At 42.5% G+C, this 16,571-nt stretch overlaps 1 protein-coding gene across 4 annotated transcripts in view; it reads left to right on the top strand.

Annotated features, from left to right (window-relative positions):
• Nucleotides 1-4,635: 4,635 nt before the first annotated feature.
• The window catches only part of DYNC1I1 (dynein cytoplasmic 1 intermediate chain 1), a 367,795-nt gene continuing 355,859 nt past the window's right edge, over nt 4,636-16,571 (top strand). For 2 of the 4 annotated variants that reach the window (XM_004470735.5, XM_004470733.5), the window contains exon 1: nt 4,694-4,914. The gene's annotated coding sequence lies outside the window, so the exon portion shown is untranslated. Of the gene's footprint in view, nt 4,915-16,571 lie in introns of all 4 variants that reach the window. The other 2 variants (XM_004470734.5, XM_004470736.5) reach the window with 2 other exon arrangements.

The following is a 16,571-nucleotide window of genomic DNA, read 5'->3' as shown; positions in this document are numbered from 1 at the left end:
TTACTGTAATCCTTAAAAGAAAATCTAATTTAAGAAGGAGCTGAGAGGGAAAGAGACAAAGACATATGGAAGCAAAAGTGAAAGGGGTGGGACATATGAGTAATTATAATGCAATTACAATACAAATATAGTAATTATAGCATAATTGAAGTTGCATTTGGAAGTGATCCAAAATAAGTCTTTAGAAAAATCTAAAACCATACAGCAGATCTCTCTGAACTCATTCTTCCAAAATCAAAGAATGAGTATATAGAATTCTTTACAACTACTCCAGGTATTGTATATGGCAATGTCCCTTAATGAAAAGTGTCCAGAAGACAAGAAGCAGAAGTTGCTCTAGAAGTTAGAGTCATTGATTTACCCATACGGCACTCTTCTGTATCTAATAAATCTTCAAACAGTAATTACACACCTGCTTCTGGACATCTATTATTGTTTTGAATTGGCACAAACAGACCAACAAATATTTTCTGTTCTTTCCTTCAGAACTATATCCTGCACTCCTAAAAATCTTATATGATATTGCATAGTGGTTCAAATTAGTTTCTTCACAGCCTTTTATTCTTAGCATGATATAAAACTTTTGTCATCCTTACCAGATAACATTTTCAAGCATTTTTTTTTCTTTTTTTATGCACCTGGCATTTTTAATATCCTATTCAGGCAGCTCACATTTCTTTTCTGTGGTTTTACTGCCTCTAGACCAATGAGATGAATTTTCAGATCTACTTCTTCCAACCGAGATATAATGAACTGAAGAATAACTTCCAGAGGAGATTCTTGCACAGAGATGAAGTCAGCTGGATGTGTAAGGGTGCTGTTGGAACCTGGGTGCAGTGGGGCTCTAAGAAAGGCAGGCAAGGGGGCTCCACACCTATATCCAGCCCTGATGAACAACAGGTGCAGGGAGGCAGAGGAATCTCTTTTTCTTGATGGCTAGAGGTGACCCCAAGGTCCCAGTGGTCCCTGTCACAGACTGGACACTGATTCTAGAGAGTGCAAACCTCTACTTTTTGTCTTTTTATGCAGGCTGGATTAATTATAGCAAACTATTGGTAATATTTATTGAGTGTTTATCATAGCTAGGGATAATGCCAAGTGATTCACATGGATTAATTCCTTGAAATACCACTGTAGGCAAGTATTATATTGTCCCCTTTGGACCGCTGGGGACCTGAGTCTCAAGGGGTCTAGTGAGTTGTCCAAGGATACACAGACTGTAAGTGGTAGACTTAAGTTTATACCAGAAAGTCTGATTCCAGAATATTAGAAATAAGCCACACTCTTGTGTTTCTGGAGGGCTCTAAAGCATGTTTTAAAGGCTAACAATTTAGGAAGTTGTGCAACCTGTTTTATGTTTGCCATTTAATCCCTTGCTTGAGCCCTTCTTTCAACTTTATGAGCAATAACTAGATTAAAATGTGAAACAGGTATATTTGCAATGAATTGTTTATAATTTGTACATGGCTCTTAAAATTTCTTTTAGAAGATAATCAAAAGTCTTATGCCTTTTTATTTTAACTCAATATAATTTCTGTCTCTAAATTAGGGTTTCCACTAAGTGACGGTACTTGGGATTTCACATTTGGCATCCTTTCTTGTGGGAGAGAGGGGTTGATGTTGGTGTTGAGAAATGTCATTTCACATGGAAGAACTCCTCTCCTCCTTGTTCCACTGTCCCTTTTCATTGCATGCAAGGGCCCTTCAGTTTTAGGAAATACAGTATTTGAAAATGTAACATACTAGCTAGTGGATAATTATTTGTACTATGCAAGGATTCATCACAGAACTTTAGATTATCAGCATTCTATATAGGTTTATGTATTCAAAATGTAATTGCACTTAATTTTCAGATTGTTGAATCTGAATCCACTATCTTTAATCCACTATTCCCTAACCCAGGGCAAAGGCCATCTTCTTATCAGATTAGAGGTGTGTAGCTGTAAATAACAACTAACTTGGCCAGCATCATTTAATGCTTTTAAGAGCTCTCTAACTGAATATCGAATCAAATGAAAACGGTGTGCCTCTTTTGCTGCCTGCCCTCTAACCCCACTCTCGAATACATCATCACCTGTCAAAATTTTTCTCTAACTATACATACCCTCAGAACCTCTTCTACAAGGCCTTCCAGGTCAGAAGGATTCCCAGTTGAAATCAATTTTCCCCTCCTCGATCTCTCATGGCAAATGTTTTCAATTATGGTATTTTCCTAGTCTGCTTGGTATTAAAGCCATTTGTGTCTTTCCATTAGATTTTGATGTTCTGGAAGATAGAGGCCATTAATTTCCTATTCATTTATAGTCCCGTAACCAATATCCTAAGATAATGTAAATAACAATAATAGCTACCTTTTATTGATGGCTTAATTTGTTCTGGATGTATATTATAAGCTAATCATAATGAATACAACTTGACAAATTTAGGCCTTCTTACACCTGGCCAAGAGTTGTATAATGAACCTCAAACCGGTCTTTTCAGCCTTTGCTTCTTCCAAACTTCCACCCACCGCTACCCTCAGAGGTCTTTCCAAGTGTCATTTAGGCTGGGAATGAGTCTTTTCTGCTCAAACACTTTACTGTTTTCCATTGTCTGCTCTTCAGCCTCCCCACCATTCCCAATGTGTCCCCCCAAGTCTGTAACACTCCAACAAAGCTGGCCCACTTTCCATTTCCTGAATAGATGTTGTGCTTTCTATCCTCCAGAACTTTGTTTATACCTTCAAGTGTTCTTCCCTCTTCGTTTCTAGGAGCTAAAAATTCTACCAATCTATTTCAAATATTATCCATATTCATAACTTTAATTCCCTCCTTCCCTGCCCTACCCCAACCCCATGGGCCCTTATTTGCATTCCCTGAACACATAAAGCATCTTTGCCCATTGCTCTTGTTTTCCTTTAATTACATGTTGCCGTTACCTCTCCCTCCATTTGGTACTGGATTTAACCTCTTTGATAGAGGGACTATATCCTTCTCCTTTTTGAATTAGCTAAATTCCCTAGCACAACTCTTTGAAGGTAGTGGGCATTCAACAACCCAGTGTTAGAAAGATAGTAATACCAAGTTGTGGTTAAAGAGTTAGGTAAATGGGAATTCAAATCCAAGCACTATCATTTAGTAGCTGTGTAAACTGGGCAAGGAAGTTAGCTTCTCAGAGACTTAGCTGTCTCTTCTGAGTAGGTACCTTTTCTGAGTAGATGATATTATATTTAATACAGAGTTTTATTTAGAAATTTTAGAACAACATGTTTGAAGTTTGGCATGCATTATGTCCAATACACGTAAGTGACAAATTTTTGTTGTGGTAGTTTGAAACTGTATGTACCCCAGAAAATCATGTTCTTAAAATTGGTCCATTCCTATTGGTGTGAACTTATTGTGAGTGAGACCTTTTGATTAGGTTATTTGAGTCAAAGCATGACCTAGGGTTGGTCATACAGGAGTCCTTTAAATGGGATGAATACAGAGAAAGCAAGAGAGAAAGAAAGCCACAGAAGGAAGAGAGAGGCACCATGGAAGCCAGAAGCTGAAAGCAATGAAACCCAGAAGAGAAGGGAGAGATCAGCAGACGCTACCATGTGCGCTGCCATGTGACAAAGGATTCCAGGAACCACAGCCAGATGATCTTTGGGGAGAAAGCATCACCTGATGATGTCTTAATTTGGACATTTTTTTTCAGCTGCAGAACTATAACATTGCAAGTCAATAAATCCCCATTGTAAAAGCCAACCCATTTCTGGTATACTGCATTTCAGCAGATTAGCAGATGAAAATATTTGTTTAATAGAATTTTCCTTCAGGATTATCTTGAATATCTTCTATCTAAAGACATTTCATCTCTCTTCCTTTTAACTATACTTATACTCACATTTGGCCAATCAGGAAGGCAACAATGGAAAACAGTCATTTTCTAGATGGGAATGGTATTCCATAACTGGATCTATATATTTTTTGAAATTAATGTAATATTTGTAAATTAATAAATTGTCAGTATTTATTGAGCACCTATTATGAATAAAACACTGGTCCATGTATTAGGGAGACAATGGTGAACACATACTGCCCTCTGCTAACTTACATTATTCTGTGTACAATGACCCACAGACACTCAAGGAACATGATGAAAAGCCTAGCTATAAAATGCTTCTCAACTGCCATTGGTTAGAATGCCAAGCTTCAATTCTGGTGTCTTATAATCTTGGTGTTATGGCAAGCTTTGGAGGAATGCACAATGCTTCTCCACATTTTTTAAAATACAGGACTCTAAGAAGTAATGTTGTAAAGTCAAGCTATTCTTTTTTCCTTCTGGGAAAAATAGGGATATATATATCAGACCTATTATTGATTGTGTGAAGTGAGTGGTTCTGAACTTTTTATATTTCTATTTTTCTACGTTCAAGACCTTAAAGTGTCTGGGTTTGAAAGTTCAGTGGTGGTTTGTCAGCAGGAGCTTCCCAAACACTAAAATCTCTTCTGTTTACAGAACTTGGGTGAGAGTCTTGCAGATTGCAGATGCAGAGGGATAAACCCAGTAGCTCTCCTCACCACCAGCTACTGGGCCCGCACCATCCGCTCCCGGGCAGAGCTGGCGCGGGAGACCGGGACCCGGGGCTCTCCCGCGGGAGGGGCGAGGGGCGTAGAGGGCGGGGGCCGGGGGCGGGGCGAACCCCGCAGACTGGGTGCTCCGAGGAGCTGTCAGTGTCCGCCTCGGGGAGAGAGAGGAAGTGATCGCTCCCGGAGGAGCGCGAGCCGCGCGGTCGGCGCAGCGTGAGACAGCACATCCTGCCCGCGCCGGGCAGCGCCGCCCTCGGGAGCCGCCTGAGCGCCGCCCGGGCCGCCGCCGCCTCCGCCTGGGAGTCGCCGCGCCGCCGCCGCGGTCCAGAAGCCCAGTTCAGCAGCTGCCCAGCGGGTTCAGGTAAAGAGGCTCGGGATGCCGCGCTCTCCCGGGCCGTCGCCTCCGCGCCCCTCCCATCCCTTTCCGCCCGGGTGTCGTCTGTGGCTGCGGCCGCTGCAGCCGGACCTTTCCCTGGGCCCCCTCTCTAGGCTCCTGCGCACTCCGCTGCGCCCAAAGGCGGCCAGAGCCCTCCAGTGGCAGCCCCTGGCTGCAGCTCCGGGCGGAGGCCGAAGGCGAGGGAAGAGGAGGACGCTTCGAGGTGTCATCACCTAGTCGCCCACCTTGTGGCCTGGGAGGGGCGTCCTGGTGCGCCCCGCCTCGGCGTTCTCGTAGGGAATAGAAAACAAGCGGTGGTGAAATCCGCACCTCTCTGGGCCGCCAGCTGACGGCCCCTGGGGGAGGGGGAAGCTGCGGAGGCAGGGAAAGGATGCTGTTGGATAATATTTTCAAGCTATCTGCAAAGCTTCTGGACGCTGTTGCTGCAAGCAAAAGTCGAAGCAAATGCACTTTCAGCAGGGCATTAATTACTCATGGAAGAAAATGCCAGTTTCCCTCAATGCTGCAAAAAAGTGTGGCTGCGGGTTTATTTTTGTAAACACTTTCCTAGCGCCTTATTCTCCTTCCCTCGCTCTCATCCCGAATCGCTCTGACCTTATAATTGTGTGAGTCGTCATGATAAGGGCAGTTGTTCTTGCAACCCTAATGGGAACTGAATGTGCAGGAATCTCGTGATAAGTACTTTGGCTAATAAGGTTAAACTGAAGCCCAGGGTCAGGACAGGAAATTACTTTGAAAACCAAAGACGGAATGAACATAATGCAGAAAATGGAATAACTTCCTTCTCCTGGCCTGATTCACACCTATTAAAGGGCAGGGACATTTAGCCAGCCATTTTCTTGCCTGGAATGCGTTTCAAGTGGACATGGTAAAATTATTATAATTCAGACTTGTGACGACTTGTTTCCAAATTTTCCAGATTAGCAGAAATCAGAGCTAATAGTAAGGATTGGTTAACAGCAGTAGACATTATATGGCTAATATTAGCATAGATATGAGAGGTTGTTTATGTATATATTCTTTTTATTGTGGAAATTATAAAACATGTTGATCAGTATTAATAAATTCGAAATAGGAACATTTGGTGCAAGTTGCTTCCTGAGGATACTAGTGAGAATGTGAGTAATATATCCTCTGATTATATAAAATGCCAAGTTTTCTCCAAAAGACTTGGTGTAGAAAAAAGGGCCCAAACTCTGCCCTTCTGACCATGTATTTCAACAAAATAAAATCTGGCACTTCTACCACTAAGTCACCAAATGTTCTCCATGGGAACCAACCCAGTCTTCCTTGGGGTCTGACGATCCAGTCCTCCAAGACCCATTCCTCATAAAAATCTTTTAGCACCAACGTTGGTATGTTTCAACAAGGTACATGGGGACCCAATACAGGCTTTTCCAGCCTCTTCAGCTTGGGACCCCCTCGTGGGCCCAGAACATCCCCCACATCTTTTCCTTCTTCGCCTCAGGCCTCAGGCACAGGTCGGCCTGCTTCATCTCCTCTTAGGTCTCCAGAATGCTTCTGCCACCTGATCACTGGCCCCTGGAGGAGAGAGTTGGCTCACACCCCTTCCCATACCCAGCCTGCCTTCTTTTTCGTACTGAAGACATGCCCCAAGGCTCTTTGCGTTATAGGTTGCCATCTTCAGAGGTAGTCACCACTGAATATATGTACAGAGAAAAACACAACCCACAGGAGAAAGTGGGCTAAGTTCTTAGAATAGTGGTCCCTGGTTCCTACTTTCTGAACAACACGTGAGATGATACAAGGAAGTCACCCAGCATTTCTGTCATCATGTTTTCTATCTGAGAAGACTCTCCGAACTTTCTTCCCATTCCTTCCTCTTCCCCAAACACTCCTTCCTCAGTCTGCCTTTAACAAATGAGTCTTTTCCTTGACTCCAGTGCAGAGTCTAGCAACCCTTGGGCTTCCAGCCTGGGGTGCTGCTCTGCAGTATGCTCAGCCTTCCAACCCAGCCACCTCGATTAGCACAAGGTGCACATGCCTCACCCACGGTTACCTCCATGGGCCCCTCATACTCCCCAGTCACCCTTTTCTTTCTGTCACTTAACCTCGCACCATATGAAAAGGTCACACATATCTGTAACAAACATAACTATATAGTCCCTCATTCCTTTGTTCCCCTGCATTTTGCCTTCCAAATAAAACAAAGGTTCATATAATTGTTTTGAACATTTTAATACATGTAAAAGTATTTTCATCTTAATTTTAAATTTAATCTTCACAGAAACCCTATGAGGTAGACATCTGTAATCCTGTTTTACAGTTGAGGAAATTAAGACACAAAGATGTCAAGTAACTTTCCTAAAATTGCTCACCTACTAAATGTTGAGCCAGAATTAAACCCAGGCAGTCTGATTCAAGGCCTGGACTTGAAGTCACTATTCTATACCATGTAACATTTCTATAGATTAATTTTCATATATCAAATACTAGACTTTTTCTTACATTATCTCATTTTAATTCTTAGATATTATTATCCATATTTTATAGATATTTATGGATGGCCAAACTGAGTTGTGACTTAGTCAAGGTCACAGGTAATGAATAGTAAAGGTAGGATGCAAATTAGACTGTCAGACTGACTTTAAAACCATCATTCCCACCCATTTTGCCTACTGTCCTCTAGGAGAAGAACAAATGGCAAGGTAGGCCTATTTCATACTTGCTGCCCATTTTCCCTATGAGCCACTTTTATGTTCTTTAAGCCATAGTGTAGCTATACATTTTTGCGAACTGACCAGTGGCTGTGATAATATGGCACACTCTAAACAGAACCACATTCCTTTTGAAATTAAAAAGAAGGCTTGTTCTATCCCCTTACAGAGACTAGCTAAGTGCCAATGATACCTTCTGAGTCTCTAATGCCATATAAGTAGTTATATCCTTAAACAAGGATCCATCTCTCTTACCAGGAACATTTGTAACTTCTAAATTTCTTAGAAAATGTGAGAAAAAAAAAAAGTCTGGCAATTTTGCTGGGACAGAGAACATCTAAAATTGACTTCTTTTAAGAATTAACTAAAGTTAATTCAACTTTCATTTTACTTCTTTGAAATTTTTAAATCCTTGCCAAGGTCCATGTAAAAATTATTCCTCTTAATGAAGTTCTGATACATGCTCAACATGGATGAACCTTGAAGACATCATGTTGAGTGAAATAAGCCAGATTAGAAAGGACAAAAATTCTATGATTTCTCTTATGTGAAATGACTAGAACATGCAGATTCATAGAGACTGAAAGTAGAGTACAGTTTACCAGGGGTTGGGAGGAGGAGGAAGAGGGAGTTAATGCTTAATGGATATAGAGTTTCTGTTTGGGGTGATGAAAAAGTATGAGTAACAGAAGATGAGGAAGGGGATGTAATTAATACCACTGAATTTCATACTGGAAGTGGTTAAAATGGAAAATTTTATGTGATATACATGTTGCCACAATAAATATTTTTTTAAAAAAATATTCTTGACTGGAGGCTGTTCACCAATATCCTGGACTGATTTCCATTGCCATCTCTCTAGAGGAGGCCTGGCGCCAGCACGTCAGGGTGAAGCTTACATTGTCACATAGACCTGGCCATTCAGGTACCAAGCCTTGGGAGTCCATGTGTTTACAAACATCCACCAGTGGTTTAAGTATGCTGTTTTAGGAAGGGGGAGAGGATTAGAAGCCACGCTGCTGAGGTGTGTTAAAAACAAGTTTGAGGGAAATGGACTTGGCCCAGTGGTTAGGGCGTCCATCTACCACATGGGAGGTCCGCGGTTCAAACCCCGGGCCTCCTTGACCCGTGTAGAGCTGGCCCATGCGCAGCGCTGAAGTGCGCAAGGAGTGCCGTGCCACGCGGGGGGTCCCTGCGTATGGATGCCCCACGCGCAAGGAGTGCGCCCGTAAGGAGAACCGCCCAGCGCGAAAGAAAGTGCAGCCTGCCCAGGAATGGTGCCGCACACACGGAGAGCTGACACAACAAGATGATGCAACAAAAAGAAACACAGATTCCCATGCCGCTGACAACAACAGAAGCGGACAAAGAAGATGCAGCGAATAGACCCAGAGAACAGACAAACGGGGTGGGGGCGGGGGGAGAGAAATAAATAAATAAATCTTTAAAAAAAAAAAAAGAAAACAAGTTTGATACAAAATTAACCCATGAGAGCCAGCCTAGGGAAAAATATTCTTTGCTACCAGGACTTTTTAGCCTTTTACTGTCCAGCATGGCCAGGGAGCACAGGGGCAGGGGAGCACACACTAACACACACCACAACCAAGTGAGGCCTCCGAGATTGGCAGGCTGCACTCACACTGCTTGCCACTCACTGGGCACATATGCTGTGCATTTTCAGGGTGCTTTATAGACATGTCCCTGCATTTAATCATCCCAACGTCCCTGTATGGTGGACATTTTTATATCGATTTGACAAACAAGAAATCTGAGGTTTGGTGGGATGAAGTGAATTGGCCAAGGTCCCACTAGGCCAGTTAGTGGGAGGACCACGTTTCAAACACAGGTTGGCCTGATTCCAAAGTCCGTTCTCTTGCAACGGTATCTCATTGTTTTTGTATCAATATGGGATACCAAAAAGTACTGTTTTGTGTAGCTTTTTATTGTGACAGGACTGAAAGTCCCTCAGAAACATGCTCACATGCTGATAGGAAAAATCTAAATTTGTTATCAGAGGAGAACAAGAAAAATATTCGCAGCTCTGTGTGTCCCTGCTTTTCCTTGGGTGTGCTGAAGCTCCACGTTTGATTCTCGAGTGTCACCAGGTATCTTGCTTAATATCAAATGAATAGCACTCCACACCTAAGAGAGTCCCAAGGTGATCTTACAGAGGTAACTGCAAGTCATAAAATTTTATTCACTGCAAGTCACAATTTTACTCACTGCAAAGATGAATTCACTTCAAAGCTGAATTCAAAGCTGCTCAGCGTCCTAGAGCTTACATGATAGAGTGGCTGTGTCATGATCCGGAACACTTGCCTGGTACTAAATCCTGGGAGGACTCTGCTTACCAGATGACCACGTGCTCTTTAGTTTTTGGTTCATGTTAATCCTGAGTCTCACGAGCAGCTGCTCTTGCTTCGAAAATAGGTCTTTATTCTTAACATCCTTATCCTCACTTAATTTTTGTTCTACTCTTGTAGACAACCTGTTATTTGATTTGAGGGTACAGAGCAGCTAATGTCAACAGTGTGGCAAACACACAGCGGTACCAAGGCCAAAACTTATGCTGGAGTTGAGGGCATTCTTTTTAATAAAATTAATGTTTCAAGCACTGTAGGGGATGGTTGCCCTTGAAATGCCTGGGAGCAGCTACCAGTGTGCTTCATTAGGCTTTACCAGTGCTTTTCCAGCTTTTTTGCCTCTCCTTTACCTGGCAAAAGAATTGTTAAAAATTCTGCCCAGTTTTAGCTTGTCATCTAACATTTTTCATCAAGTTAAAGAGTCTTAATGTTTTTTCCCAGAATATTGTAAAAGATTTGGTCTGACTTTCCTTTTGTTGTTGTTATTGTTGTTGTTTTGGTAGTGTGGAAGAGGGGACTTTTATAAAAATGGAGGTAGGAAAGGAAGTCCCGAATGATTCCACGACCACAGGCATGTTCTCTGGCAGATCATTTAGGAAGGGAGACAGAAGCTGTGGATCTGGAAATTAAAGCCATTATCTCTTCCCTGGACTTCATGGACTGACTGTGTGGAATGTTAAATTATGTGTCACCCGAAAGACATGTTCTTGGTCTGCATACCTGAGAGTATGAGCCCAGTATAAATAGGACCATTTAAAGATATTGTTTTAGTTAGGCTGTGGCCTGATTGAATAAGGTGGACCTTAATCCTGTATAAGCAAAGAAAATTCAGACATAGTTAGAGAAAGCCATGGGGAGGAGCTTCAAGCAGAAGTCATCAGAAACCCAGAAGAAAAGGGAGAGGACATTGCCACATGATGGGAAAACCAAGGAACCTAAGGATTGCTGGCCAGCTAGAACTCTGACCTGGGGAGGAAGCAAGCCTTCTAGCCTCTGAAACCCTGAGCCAATAAATTCCTGTAGCAACCTGGGACCAGCAATATGCAGTTGCCATTTTGAAGTCCTCACTGTTAACTACCGCAGGTCCTGTGTGTTAGGAGTCAGTGTGGGTGGGTACGGGCAGTCAGTCCTTTGCCCTTCTTCTAAGTGGCTCAAACTAGTTGGTAGGGCAGAAGGAATCACACAAGAGTGTCCGGTGCCTTCGCCTGCCCTTAGTCAATTGGTTGAGTCAATAGCTCTGTCTCCTCCATTTAGTGATTTACAGGAAGAGAATCAGGCCATTCCAATGTTTTGTTAGATTGGTGGTTTTCAGCCGGGGCTGATTGTGCTTCCTCAGTGACATTTGGCAATGTCCAGAGACATTTCCGTTGTCGTAACTGGGAGGGAGGGTGTTACTGGCACCTACTGGGTAGAGGTCAGGCATGTTGTTAAATCTCCTACAATGCACAGGACAGTTCCAGAGGACAAAGACTCATCTGGCCCCACATGTCAAGAATGCAAAATTGACAAACCCTGTTTTAGATGGTCTGGTTTTCTCATTGTGACTTTCCTGCTGTAATTTCAAGTCTGTTTCTTTGTTTGGTATTTTACGGATAATAAGAGTACAGCATGTAAGAGGCAGCATAAAGTAATGGAATGAAGAGGTCAGATATCCCACTTAGTGCCTATGTGAGCCTCAGTTTCTTCTTCTGTCAAATGGGAATAAGGGTGATGCCTGCCTTGCAAAGTTACTGCGAGGGTTATAACTATGAGTGTACTATGACCTGGTACAGGTTACCTGCTCAATGCCTGAAAGCTACTTTTTTTTTTTTAATCATCTAATGGTATTTATTTCACTCTTTAGCCTTCTCTTGGCTTCCTCTGCTCCAGACATATGCTCTCTTAATTTTATCTTGAATTATATGTTCTTATGTACATAGCTTCCTTCCCGCCTCGACTGTAGGCTCCTTAAGGTAACTTTGCATGTTCCAGCAGAGTCTTACACATGATAGATGCTCAACAAGAATTTGTTCATCTAAAACATTAGCCAGAATAAATCCCACTTAATTTTCCATTTCTTATAGGATTTAATTCTTTCCCCTTGGATCATTTTAGTGTGTTTAGTTGAAACATTCACTTCCTGATGTGTACCACTCATTATGGGTCTGGGTCCAATATAGAACGTAGGTTCAGTAATGTGTAGAATTCTGGAAGCCTTGCCTTCCTGAATCAGGATCATGTTGAACATTTCTGCTGGGGGAAAGGGAGTCTTGGGGAGGACAACGTTTCATTCTAGAAATGACAGGCAGGACTGTTTGAGGCGTGTGTTTTCCTTTATGAACCATTTAGGCAGATCCGTTTGATCTGGCTTTGATCTGACACTCTGCCTTGAGCAGTCCAGTACTTTGGTGCCTTTGTGGTGGGGGTGGGGAATTTTGATTCATCATCAAATTTATATTTTATGCTGATGTCTGAGTGAAACCACGAGCAGGGAGTGCATTTTAAATAGTGCTAGTGAATAAATGATGACACAACATTTTCTATCCTTTGTCTATAATCAGTTTCCCTTTTAGAATGCATGCTAGTTGTCTTCTCTTACCTGAAATAATACCCATTCTTCATTAAGAAGCCGAAAATTTTCTGACTGAAATGGAATGACGTCCTCTCGTTTTGAAAGTGCTTTTTAGCTCTCATAGTGCGCCATATGGGAGCTTTTAAAAGTGTATCAAGTTGTTGAATGCTGAAATGAGCCCATGTCCAGGGAATGGCTATGGGATTCTGTCTCAGAATCAACTTGTAGAATTTCAGTAGTTGGTTTTGGATGACTGAAAGGATAGCAGGCCCTGTGGGGAATGTGTGTTTTGACAGTGTTGCCTTTTAAAATGATGGGTGTGTCTCCTGTTTCCCCCTCTGGTGCATTAGTTTCAAAATAGTAAGGGGTTGTGGGAATTGGTGTATATTTTATGGAAGAAAGGATAACAACAACAACAAAAAACCTTTGCCGGTTTCCTTGAAAGTGTGACTTTGTTCCCTTTGAGAAGGTATAAGTTACCACTGATTTGGAAAGATCTTCCCTCTTCGAATGCTTTTAGACTCAGAGGAAAGTAAGAATCTATTTACCTAAGTTCAAATGCCAAAATAAACCTCTCGATGCAAATATGGGGTATCCAGGGACACTGCAAAGTCCAGGTTTGATGTTTTTAATACTTACAAATTTCCTTGTTTCCTCTTATAAGCTTTTAAATATTTTTCAATTGCTGCTGAGAAGTAATTGGCATATAAAGCAACAGTGAAATCCCTTATGTCATAGGTTTTAAAGAGGGGGATTGTGCTCATTTCCCTTGAAAATCCTTGTTTGTAAAAATAAAGAAATAGTAATTCCTAGAATCTGGATACCAACACATTGTGGAGTTTAGTTTAAAGCTGATAGAAAAGTAGGTTATGGGAACAGTTGTAGGGGAGGGAGAGGATGCTACATTTCCCCTTTGCCTGGTACGTTTTGCCCAGCCTGAGTCATTTACCTCACTAAATTAGGTAGATGTTTACTTTTGAAGTTGGGTCAGGGTCTTGGAAACAACATCCCCTTAGTCAAAAGCACCACAAAACAATTCTGGGCAGCACATGGAAAGAATGGTTTTTAAACTTTCTGGGGGACAGGTACTTTTACCAGGAACATACTTGATGCCTGTGTGGTTAACACCTAGGGCTATCTTATTCTTTCCATCCTCCTCTGAGGGCATTCCTCAGTGAGACTTCGATGGGGATGGTAAAGAAAGGTATCAAGGAAGGTGAACATGACCAGAATTCTGGTTCCTGGGATTTGAATCAGGGGAGTATACTGGGTATTGGTCAGGTGAGGCTAGGTCATGATGCTTAACCCAGCAACTCCCAAACCTTGCACAATACAATCAGAAATTCTTCTTGCTCATGTTATATGACCCTTGAGGGTCGGCAAGGGGTACTGCTCACCATATTCACTTAGAGACTCAAGGTGAGAGAGGCTTCATCCTAATAATCCCCAGGGCTGGGGAAAAGATCTTAACCTCCTTCCAGAAACAGCACGCAGAACCTCCACTCTCATGTCATTGGCAAAAGCAAGTCACATGGCCCAGCTCGACTACAAAGAAGATGTGAAGTGTAGTCCTACCTCGTGCCTGAAGGGGAGGGCAAATGGAATATTGGTGCTAAACCCAAATGATACTTGCAGGGAGGACTTAGGTGAGGACTGCCTTTTCCTACTGCTGACCACAGTCTGAAAGAGGCCTCCCTAGGGAAGCTGGCTGAGCATGAACAACACATGCATGGTTCAACACCCAACTTGGTAGTGCCTGAGACGATGCCCGTGTAGGACATAAAATGCATTTAAGTGATTTTAGCATCATAAGTAATAATAATAGGCTCCTTGAATTAATGAGCTCACAAATCTAGATTTTACTGATAATGGAAAAAAAGTGGGGAAGGAAATAGGTTGAGAGGTAAAAATTTGCTTCCTTCAGTAGTTTTTCAATTCTAGTCGAGAACATTCCGCTGGTGCTTATGGAGTGGCAACTATGAGATGGAGTGCTCTGTGGGTACTTGAAGATGAACAAGGTGTAGAACTTAGCCATGGATGTCTAGTAGGGGAAAATAGAAACATTTAATGTCTACAACATGTGGTGAAATGTGACAAATGCCCAATAGAGGTATAATAAAGTACAATGGAGATTCAAACAATCAGACATTAGTGCTAACCAGGCAAAAGCCATTTGTATTAATGTTTTATTTTCATCCTGTTTTGTCTTGGACTTGATTTTATTGCAGAACAAATTGTAGCAGGCCTTAAGAGGTAGTATAAGAACATGACCTCTGGAACCAGGTTCAAATTCCACTTTTACCTCTTACTAGCTGTGTGACCTTGACAAGTCACTTTGTTTCCCTGCACCTTATTTTCTTCATCAGTAAAACAGGGCGGATACTAGTATCTACTTCCTAGCATTTTTGTGAGGTTTGGAAGAATAAATCCCACTTAATACCTACTTCTTTTAGGCTTTAATTCCCCGCCCCCCCCCCCCCCCAGGATCATTTTGATGTGTTTAGTACAAATATTCCTTTCCTGAAATGTGCCACCTGTTGGTTGTCTGGGCTCAGTATGAATCTAAACAGAATGCCCAGTGTTTCTGTTTAGACCCAAAGTGCAGTGCCTGGTGGAGGGTATTCTATCATAAGAGTGACATGATCAGTCAGTATCTTCCCTGACTTGTGGGGCAACTTTATTCTAGACATCTCTAGAGTTATCCATTTGGCCTGTAATCTGATCATGGAATTCAGGTCTAGTGAGAGCATATTTCCTAGATCTCTTATGCACTCCACCACTCCAAAGACACATTAAATCAAAAGCCAGTGTGATATGAGTCTATCATGGCTGAATCCTGAAGACCTTCTGCTTCTTTGATTCCAGAGAATTAAAAGGACCATGTGCTTAGGCCAGCCCCAAAGGTACATGCTTGGTGAGCTCGAGTCTGGACACAGTGGAGACGGGGCAGTATGGACCATCTTGGCAGATACCCTTTCTTCTTCCTCCTCTTGGGCTTTTCCACACACTCCACCACTCCTTAAATGCAAAGTGGGAGGAACTTGAGATGATACTGCAGAAAGCTTGTGAGCTGTAAAAACGTGAGGCCATGAGGACCCTATGTTTGACTAATATGAAGACAACCTATGTCTTATAGGCCACACTTCTAGGTACAAGAAGAATTCATATCAGTATAGTGCAGAACCTTCGAATGAGTAAAGCTGTTCACAAAATGGACAGGGCTACCTGTGAGGTAGTAAGTGGCAGTGCCTAGAAGAGTTCAAGTGTACCACCTCCAGTGAAGATTGTCTCTGAAGGGGCTGTTGAAGACAGACCAACATTTGGTAATCTCTAACTCCTTTTTTCTCTAAATTTAAGAATCTATGATTCTATGTACTAGATAGATCCTTACATCACCCTTACCTCTCTGACCAGGCTCTGCCATTCAGCTAGGGCCAGCAAAAACAAGGAGGCAGGTGCCCAGCTATTAATAGAAAAAGAAATGTGACGATCTTTGTTCACTTCCTTTCCCACATAACTGTTCCAGTTGTAGCATTCATTCAATCAGTCATTCAACAAACATCCCCACTAAGCTCCTATTATGTTCCAGACATTAGGAATGTTATAACAGTGTCAGGCCAGGTTGAAGGAAATTTAGCAGCTTGTGATTATCTTTAAATTTTTTTTTTTTTAATTTTTTTTATTTTTTTAAAGATTTATTTATTTAATCCCCCCCTCCCCTGGTTGTCTGTTCTTGGTGTCTATTTGCTGCGTCTTGTTTCTTTGTCTGCTTTTCTTTCTTTGTCCGCTTCTGTTGTCGTCAGCGGCACAGGAAGTGTGGGCGGCGCCATTCCTGGGCAGGCTGCACTTTCTTTTCACGCTGGGCGGCTTTCCTCACGGGCGCACTCCTTGCGCATGGGGGCTCCCCCTACAAGGGGGACACCCTTGCGTGGCACGGCACTCCTTGCGCGCATCAGCACTGCGCATGGCCAGCTCCACACGGGTCAAGGAGGCCCGGGGTTTGAACCGCGGACCTCCCATATGGTAGAC

Source organism: Dasypus novemcinctus, chromosome 5 (assembly GCF_030445035.2).
Source record: "Dasypus novemcinctus isolate mDasNov1 chromosome 5, mDasNov1.1.hap2, whole genome shotgun sequence".
In the NCBI taxonomy this organism is placed as follows: Eukaryota; Metazoa; Chordata; class Mammalia; order Cingulata; family Dasypodidae; genus Dasypus; species Dasypus novemcinctus.
This window is presented reverse-complemented; position numbering and strand designations above follow the sequence as displayed.